This window comes from Podarcis pityusensis (assembly GCF_964106645.2).
Source record: "Podarcis pityusensis genome assembly, chromosome: 5".
In the NCBI taxonomy this organism is placed as follows: Eukaryota; Metazoa; Chordata; class Lepidosauria; order Squamata; family Lacertidae; genus Podarcis; species Podarcis pityusensis.
Window position 1 is genome coordinate 25,855,872 of NC_138032.1, and position 9,148 is coordinate 25,865,019.

Below are 9,148 nucleotides of genomic sequence, written 5' to 3' on the forward strand. Positions count from 1 at the left end.
TTGAACTGCAGGTTATCTGAGGGGAGGTCTTCTATATATGAGGCTCAAGTACTTTAAAAAAACAACAACCCTCTCCCTCGTGATTGAATTAGGGATGGGCAAATTGGTCAATTATGGTTTCTCTCAGTCTCTCATTTTTCCAATCTTGTTCAGTTCTCCAAATTTCTGCATCAGTTTGATTTTTCTTTTTTCTTTTTAAAAAAAGTGCTCCTGAAAATCATTTCAGTGAAAATTTCTCCTCATATGACATACATCCACAGATACATATATATTGGCAGGGAACTTCCCTAATACACACATTTTTGCACATCTCTAATGTAATGTATTTTGTATGGTATTGTCAATGGTATATGCATTTTTATGTATACTTTTGTATATATATGCATTTCTGGATGCATTACAGTGGTACCTTGGGTTAAGTACTTAATTCGTTCCGGAGGTCTATTCTTAACCTGAAACTGTTCTTAACCTGAAGCACCACTTTGCTTCTCATCCTGAAGCAAAATTCTTAATCTGAAGTACTATTTCTGGGTTAGCGGAGACTGTAACCTGAAGTGAATGTAACCTGAAGCGTATGAAATCCGAGGTACCACTGTACTTGACTGGAGAACTACATTACAAAATTCACATCTGTACGAATTTCAAAGGCTGAATTTCACTTCCCATTTTGTTTCGGAAAGGTGAACTACACCAAATTTCTCCCCCAGCCCTAGACTAAATAGCACACTGCTGATAAAGAGACTACCCAGATAAAGGCCTCAGAAGATTTTAAATATGTATAAAAATATTGGACATGGTTTGCATGCCAATTAATTCTTGTCCCATCACCTCAAAAACTAAAATGTAGCTAGAAACAGTATGACTGACATTTTCAACAAAATTCAGGAAAAAAGCCTTAAAATAGTCAAGGCATTTATTTATTTAACAATGACTTCTGAAAACATGACAGAGAATTGTCCTTGCAAATAAACACACAGAAACAACCCAAAGGTTCAAATCTATAACCATACAGTGGTGCCTCGCAAGACGAAATTAATCCGTTCTGCAAGTGTCTTCGTCTAGCGGTTTTTTTGTCTTGCGAAGCAACCCTATTAGCGGCTTAGCGGATTAGCGCTATTAGCGGTTTAGCGGCTATTAAAGGCTTAGCGGATTAGCGGATTAGCTGCTAAAAGGCTATTAGCGGCTTAGCGGCTTAGAAAAAGGGGGGGGAGCGGAAAAAAATCTCAAGACTCGCAAGACATTTTCGTCTTGCGAAGCAAGCCCATAGGGAAATTCGTCCTGTGAAGCAACTCAAAAACGGAAAACCCTTTTGTCTAGCGGGTTTTCCGTCTTGCGAGGCATTCGTCTTGCGGGGCACCACTGTATGTTTATCTAACAGTGTGGTGTGCATTTCTGAGCATGACCACCAGGCGGCAGCTTACCTTCATGACTGCAATATTGTCTATGTCAGTACACTTGGATCTCTGCTAGCAGCGTTAAGAAACAGCAGCAAAAACCCAGTGTCAACCTAAATTTGGTTCTTATCAATATGGGGTCCCGAATTCATACAAAGCTGGCAGGAAAATGTGAAATTGTTTTGTCGCTGCTTTATACTGAAAATTTGGCACAGGTTTTGGAGTGTCTGAAAAGCTCTTCCTGGTTCATCAGTTATCATCGTGTATACCTGACCTTTACGCAATTCCACTGTTTGCTGAAGAAAAGGAGATTCAGCCAACAGTTAGCCAAGTGACCCTAGCCTTTTCCTAAGGCAGTGCTTAGGCACAGAACATTTGCTATGATAGCTGATGAAAGTCCTTCTCCAGAGCCAACTAGTTGCATGTACTTCTGCAACACAGCAACAGTCACAATGTTGCAAAGATTTTTATAAAGGTACCAGTGACCAACTCAAATAGAGTCCAAGAATTGACAGACGCAGCAATTGGAGAAAAAGAAGGTGAGATTTTATTGCTGAGCAATAATTGACCCAGCTGGAATCCTTTCCAAAAGACTGGGCCTCGAGCCCTATTGCCCAGGGGCTTTTATACCTGAGTACATACATCACAGATCATGACATAATAGGATGCAATTGCAAACAGCAGCAAAGTAAGCTAATGAGCGCATTCAAGCCTTGCTCCTGGCCGTACTAAGAGTTCTTCTCCCAACTTCTGCTTTTTCTAGTTTGAACATGCAGTTTTGAGGCAGACTTGACCTTTCTCCTAGATTTACTGCAAGAAGAATAGAAACTTAAAGCAAGGAGTAACTCTAACTGTACTCCCAGTGACCATCTGTTCATTTAAGGACATTTGCACTTAGCACCTTCCTGTTTCTCTGTACAGACTTAGTCTGGACGGGGGGGGGGGGGAGAGATGTACCAGCATAACAGATTTATCGCTTCCTCTCTTGTAGAGAGAGCAAGAAAATACTAGGGCAAAGTTCTTTTAAGACTTTGCAGATTCAGGCAATTTGCTGTTAGGCTAAGCAGAGGCTTTCATGATTCAAACATGGATTATAAAATCATTGTAAAAATCTCTGGTTATATGTGAATATATGTGAATATATTGATAACTGATACCTGATTATATGAAAAGCATAAGGGTAAAATTCCTCCAGAACTTGCATCAACAAAGAAGAGGAGAGCAGGACAGAAAGGTAGAGAAAGGGGAGGAGAACCAATAAATGAACAAATAGAGCTGTGCTAGCTTATGACTGCTATAGATCAGGGATGGGGGAACCTGTGGCCCCCTAGATGTTGTTGGACTGCAATTCCCATCAGCCTCAGACAACATGGCCAAGGGTCAGGGTGAGAGGAGCCAGAGTCCAGCCCTTTTTCAGGGCTTATGCCAGTTTAAGATGCAGAATGATGGAGGTATGCCAGCGTAGCCTGGCTGAACCTGGAACCTCCCAGCTCAGCCACAAAGTGCACTGTGTGTGTACATGGTATGTACTGTAGCTGGCTGCTTTTCCTCTGAAGATGGCTAAACAATTCATTTTTTTTTTCATCCCTCCATGGACACTATGGAAATATAGACAGGGTAACTGGAGGCCCTGCGGTTTCTATAGTTATCCCTGCAGTACAGGGACGCAGGTGGCGCTGTGGGTTAAACCACAGAGCCTAGGACTTGCCAATCAGAAGGTCGGCGGTTCGAATCCCCACAACAGGGTGAGCTCCTGTTGCTCGGTCCCGACTCCTGCCAATCTAGCAGTTCGAAAGCACGTCAAAGTGAAGGTAGGTAAATAGGTACCGCTCCAGCGGGAAGGTAAACGGTGTTTCCGTGCACTGCTCTGGTTCGCCAGAAGTGGCTTAGTCATGCTGGCCACATGACCCGGAAGCTGGACGCCAGCTCCCTCGGCCAATAAAGCAAGATGAGCGCCGCAACCCCAGAGTTGTCCGTGACTGGACCTAAGGGTCAGGGGTCCCTTTTTACCTTACAGAAAAAAAGTGTTTGAGCTGACCGGCCGGGTCTGGTTGGCAAAGGGAAATGTCCAGTTGACCTGCTCACTGAGCATTCATCCTAATTTGTTTTCAGGGAGATTAGATGGTTTGGGCTGTTTCATGCACATCCACTTTGATTTGTCTGGAGGGGAGTTAGATGACGTTGTATCGAAGCAAGTGTCACCCCACAATTTCCAGTCATTCCCCCCTCCCGTTACTTCCATTACCATGCAAAGCTCAGTCTTTTGGAAGGAAACGGGTTTGCTGCACAAGGCCTCCCAATTCACTATAAATGTGGGACCTGAATTTGCTGGTATCTGTCTGAACCCCACTCGAAAATGGCAAACATTCTGGAACTGCCCAAGGCTGTGCTACAAAACATAGCTAGGCTGCAATCCTAGGCGTTCACTTACCTGGGAGTATGCATCATTTAACGCACTGGGGATTTATCTTCTGAGTAGACGTGAGTTAGACTGCACCGTAAGTGGCCTTGAATAAAAGCTTGGAAGTGCCAAAGAAATGTAAAACACGAGAAATAGCTTAAAGGCACCACGAGGTGGCAGTGTGAGAGTATTAAATAGGAATACTTCCACACATTTCCAATAAACTGTGGATACCAGATCCACCCAGCAGATGAAAACAGGATGTAAGATTTACATAATTTGTTGTGTATATTCTTGAAGTTTGAATAGGCTGTGGAAAAGACACAGTGTTGTAGCTCATTCTCCTGCTTCACACCGAGCTTAAAATATAATGTTAAATTTAAGGAAACAACCCCCCTCAACTTTTCATACCTTTGCCTTCTATTCAAAAGGGCTTTCACTGTTCTACTTTTGAGCCTCCTTATATTATACTGGCTTGCGTTGTTTGTGTATTTTCACTTAGATAAATGATCTAAACAATGCTGCTTGCTTTGCTTACAAGGAATTCTGGGGACTTCATTTGCTGGGCCATGGGTAGGCAAACTAAGGCCTGGGGGCTGGATCCGGCCCAATCTCCTTCTAAATCTGGCCTGTGGACTGTCTGGGAATCAGCATGTTTTTACATGAGCAGAATGTGTGCTTTTATTTAAAATGCACCTCTGGGTTATTTGTGGGGCATAGGAATTCGTTCATTTCCCCCCAAAAAATATAGTCTGTCCCCCCGCAAGGTCTGAGGGACATTGGACCAGCCCACGGCTGAAAAAAATTGCTGACCCTACTGCAAACAATTCTTTCTGCATATTTGTTTACTGAGTATGCATCTCATGAAGCCAATTCCCATTATTGTAGTGTCCTCTAGGATTGCCAGATTAAAACTTGGAAAGGAGACTTATTATATACCCAGTAGTGGGTGGTATTATTTAAAGGAGGGAGCCCAACATAGATTTTATTGGACACCACTTCCTCTCACCCCAGGCAATGGTCATGGATGACAGGAGTTGTAATCCAGCTACCTTTGGGGGACCACAGGTTCCTCTTCCATGCTCTAAGGAAAAGTGGTTTGTAGAGCAAACAGATGACTAATCATGGGAACAAAGTCCCATGACGGGGAGGGAGGGCGGCAGAGAAAAGAAGGGGAAACCCCCATCACCGGGTTTAATAGCCAGTAAATGGAAGAACCTCTCTCCACTGGGAATGGCAGGGGCATGGCTCCAAAAATTTCCACCACAGAGTCAGTTGAAATGCTATATGAGTTCATTTTGCAAGTTTTGTTTGCTTCCAGCTGTAGCCACTCTCCATTCCTCCATCTTGTGTGTGCGCTTTCCCCTCATTCTTTTCTTCATCTCTTCCCTTCCTATTTCTCCTTTTCCTTCTCTGTCTCTCTCCCTCCCCCTCCCCTTCTTCTTCTTCTTCTTCTTCTTCTTCTTCTTCTTCTTCTTCTTCTTCTTATTATTATTATTATTATTTTATTTTTACCAACCACCAAAACACAAACAGTGAAACCCCCCAGGCAGCTGATACATTGGGTATACAATATTCAATAATATACATATTCAATAATATTCAATAATAACATATTCAACCATATTAACCATATGTACACTTCTATATACCTTAACACTCCTCCTTCCACAAGGTTTATTTAACTTTTAACATTTTAATTGTCCCAAATTGTTCAAACCTGCTCAAATAATTCAATATCTTCTCAAACCAATCCTCCTCTTTCTCACTGACCTTAAACCCTTTCATTCTATGTATTTAGGTATTATAAAATTATAGTATTATTCAGTTTTTTCCTCCATTGGTTCACCCCTAGGCTCTTCTGCATTTTTCCAATTACTCGCTATAACCTGTCTGGCTGCAATTACCATCAATTTTACCCATTTGCATTCCTCTTTTGTTTTTAACTCGGTGCTACTCAGGGTAATAAGAACCATTAATTTAGTTATTTCCACGTTCCTTCCCACTATTCCCGATATTTCTATACCAATCTGTTTCCAAAATTCATTAACTAATGGACGATCCCACCACATATGACTGTACGTTCCCATCACTCCACATTTTCCCCAGCAATTCTTACTTCCAGATTTTGTAATATGATATAACCTTACTGGTGTATAATACCATTTTTGTACCAGCTTCAACCCCTGTTCCTGGATTATCCTAGAGGTGGCAGCAAAGGGTGGTTGTCAAAATATTCTTTCCCAATCTTCATCTAAAATTTATCATTCCTCATACTCTCCCTGGTGTGTACCACCCAGCCTAGGTTGTGTTGGAGTCTTTCCTTGCAAGTGGGGCTCCTCTGCTGCTCAAACCCCACCCCCCAAAAAGGTGTTTGGGGCAGTCATGGAGCATTTTGCAAAAGACTCTTGAGAAGACACAACTTTTGCCTTCTGTTGCATTGCTCTTTGTCAGAAGTGGTACGGGGGGGGGGAGTGGGCAAAGTTTAGTCTAGGGCAGGCATAGGCAAACTCTGGCCCTCCAGATGTTTGGGACTACAATTCCTATCATCCCTAGCTAACAGGACCAGTGGTTGGGGATGATGGGAACTGTAGTCCCAAACATCTGGAGGGCCGGAGTTTGCCTGTGCCTGGTCTAGAGGGCACTCTGTTTTTCTGTAATGGTTGTTTTTATTATAATACTGATACCAATGATAATTGATGGTCATTCCTTTTGGAATCTAGTGGTAATTTTCTTGGAACTCCCACTAGTTGTCGTGTACATGCTGTTTTTCTAACCTGATTTGCAGCATAAAGAACAGAAATAGGGCAGGTGGGGAAATTTATAGTCTGTGTACCTTTGCTGGCTTTGGATCCTGGCATTTTAATAGAGGGGTCTCTGGCAAAGCCGAGTTGGCTATCTCTTCCCAGTCAGGCTTCCATGTATGGTGGTGTGCTCCTGTCTCACCCTTAATCTGCCCAGCAGGGCATAAACTTCCCAGGCTAAAAAAAGGTGTGGGGTAAACAATTGAACGGCAGGAAAATGTACAACCTCTGCACAGGCAAATCCAGATGGATGCTCTTGGTTGAATCACATCCCCACAAACAGATCAGAATGAAGGCTCACTAAAGAATGGGGACCATACAGCTTTCACATAAGCTGTGGGCAAGCAAATCTGGATAAATGCTCAGATAAACATGTTGAATGGCTGTTGTGTTTTGGTCTCTCCCACAAACACGAGATGGCTCTGGCTGTTAATTATTTCAGATTTATTGCTAAAACAACAAACTAAGATGGAACTTCTCGACTCATCGTCTCTGCCACTTTTGAAATCCTATGAGATTTGGCAGAGTGTATTTCCTGCATTCCAACATCTTGCCCACTATCGTAGTTCTCAACATCTGTCTGTCCCCTTCGTCAGAGCTCAGATTACAGCTGCTCTCCCCCTTCTCTCTGTTTTCTGCTGTTAACTGTTCTCTCCCTGTGCTTTCTTCTTCTCCTCCAGTCAGCATTTGAGCTTCACTGACAATGGCATAGGAGATAGAATAGACCCTTGTAGGACCCAACAACTTAAAAGCCACAGGGCCCAGCAACCATCTACTACTTTGTGATGACAACCCTCCCATTAGGAGTGGAACCACTGTATAACATGCCTCCAGCTCCCATCCCACTTGAGTTATTCCAGACATGATCAAGGGGGTCAAAAGCCTCTGAGAGACTGAGGATAATCTACTGGATCACACATCCTGTCTCTCTCCCAACAACCAGGGCTGTATATGATTCCCCCCATCTCTTTCTTTTTTCCTGTAAGTCCTGTTCTCTCTTTATAATTTAAAATTCAATAAAAACTATCTGGGCGAGAACCCCTCAAATGTCTGATTTTTGCAGGGGAAGTAGGTTTCTTGCACAAGAGTGGCAAGTCAACTTTAATTGTGCAGCCTGAATTTGCTGGTAAATAATTATTCATTAAAGGTATCCCACCCCAAACAGTGTTGGTCTGGAAGTGATGGCTGTCAGAGACCCAGCCATCTTTTGATTTCATTTTTGAGTTTTGGATTTGATATCCCGCTTTATCACTACCCGAAGGAGTCTCAAAGCGGCTAAGAATCTCCTTTCCCTTCCTCCCCCACAACAAACACTCTGTGAGGTGAGTGGGGCTGAGAGACTTCAAAGAAGTGTGACTAGCCCAAGGTCACCCAGCAGCTGCATGTGGAGGAGCGGGGAATCGAACCCAGTTCACCAGATTATGAGTCCACTGCTCTTAACCACTATACCACACTGGCTCTCCTGGCAGGTCTTCTGTGATATTTCCCTCTGGGTTGCTGCACAAGTAATGGCCACCGTCCTCGGTCCCCATGTGATGGACAGTTTCCCTCCCACGCATGGTTAAGAACTTTGAGGAAGAAAAGAATTTCATCAGTTTGGGCCTTCAAGAACTTGACTTCCCCTTGTGACTAAATGTTCTTTTATCAGTGCCCGCACAGAGGACTGTTTTCGACGTTGAAGAAGCAAAGCTTCGCTGTGAAACAGGCCAACGGTCAGGAGTTGGAAGCGACTGGATTTGGGACTGTATATCTTGGGAGTCTGAACTTGACTATAAGCAATGTTTACCTGGTTCCAGAACTGAGATTTAATCTGCTGAGCGTGTCGCAGATTGCAAAGAAAGGACTGAAACTGTCCTATGATGCTAAAAGCTGCAAGATCTACAAAGATGGAGAACTGTTTCTTACTGCCAAAGAGAAAGATGGACTGTATTTGTTGACTTTTGATCAAAGTGATTACATGAAATGTACTTCTTCTGATGTTTCTAACGAAATCTCTCTTGCAGGTGTGACCAGTGTGAGCACCAGGAAGGTGACGAAGAAGGTCGACAGAGCATTTCAGCGGGTGTATGCTGATGTGATTGGTCCTCTAGAACCATCTAGAGGCGGTGCAAAGTATTACCTTGTGTGTGTGGATTGTTTCACTAATTATTCTTGGGTTTATATGATGGAGAAACCGCAAGAAACTTTAGAAAAGTTTCAGGAGTTTTGTGACAAGGTTAAAAGTATGCATGATGCTAACATTGATTGTCTTTTCACAGATGAGAAGCAAGTTTTTCTGTTACAGAAGTTTCAGAAGTTCTTGGATGGAAAAGGGATAGACCACAAAGTGGCAGTTTCGCAAGAAGCGTGGAACAGGGGGGTCTGTGTAAAAGTGAACAAAGAATTGCAAAAGGGAATGAATGCACAATTGCTGAGTTCACATTTGCCACATGAATATTGGGCCGAATCGCTAGCGTCCTATCTTCATGTGTGGCTGAGAAAAGTCTCAACAGAGTTGGGATGTTCTCCTTTTGAGAAGCTGTTCAATAGAAAACCTTCTGTTGCCTATT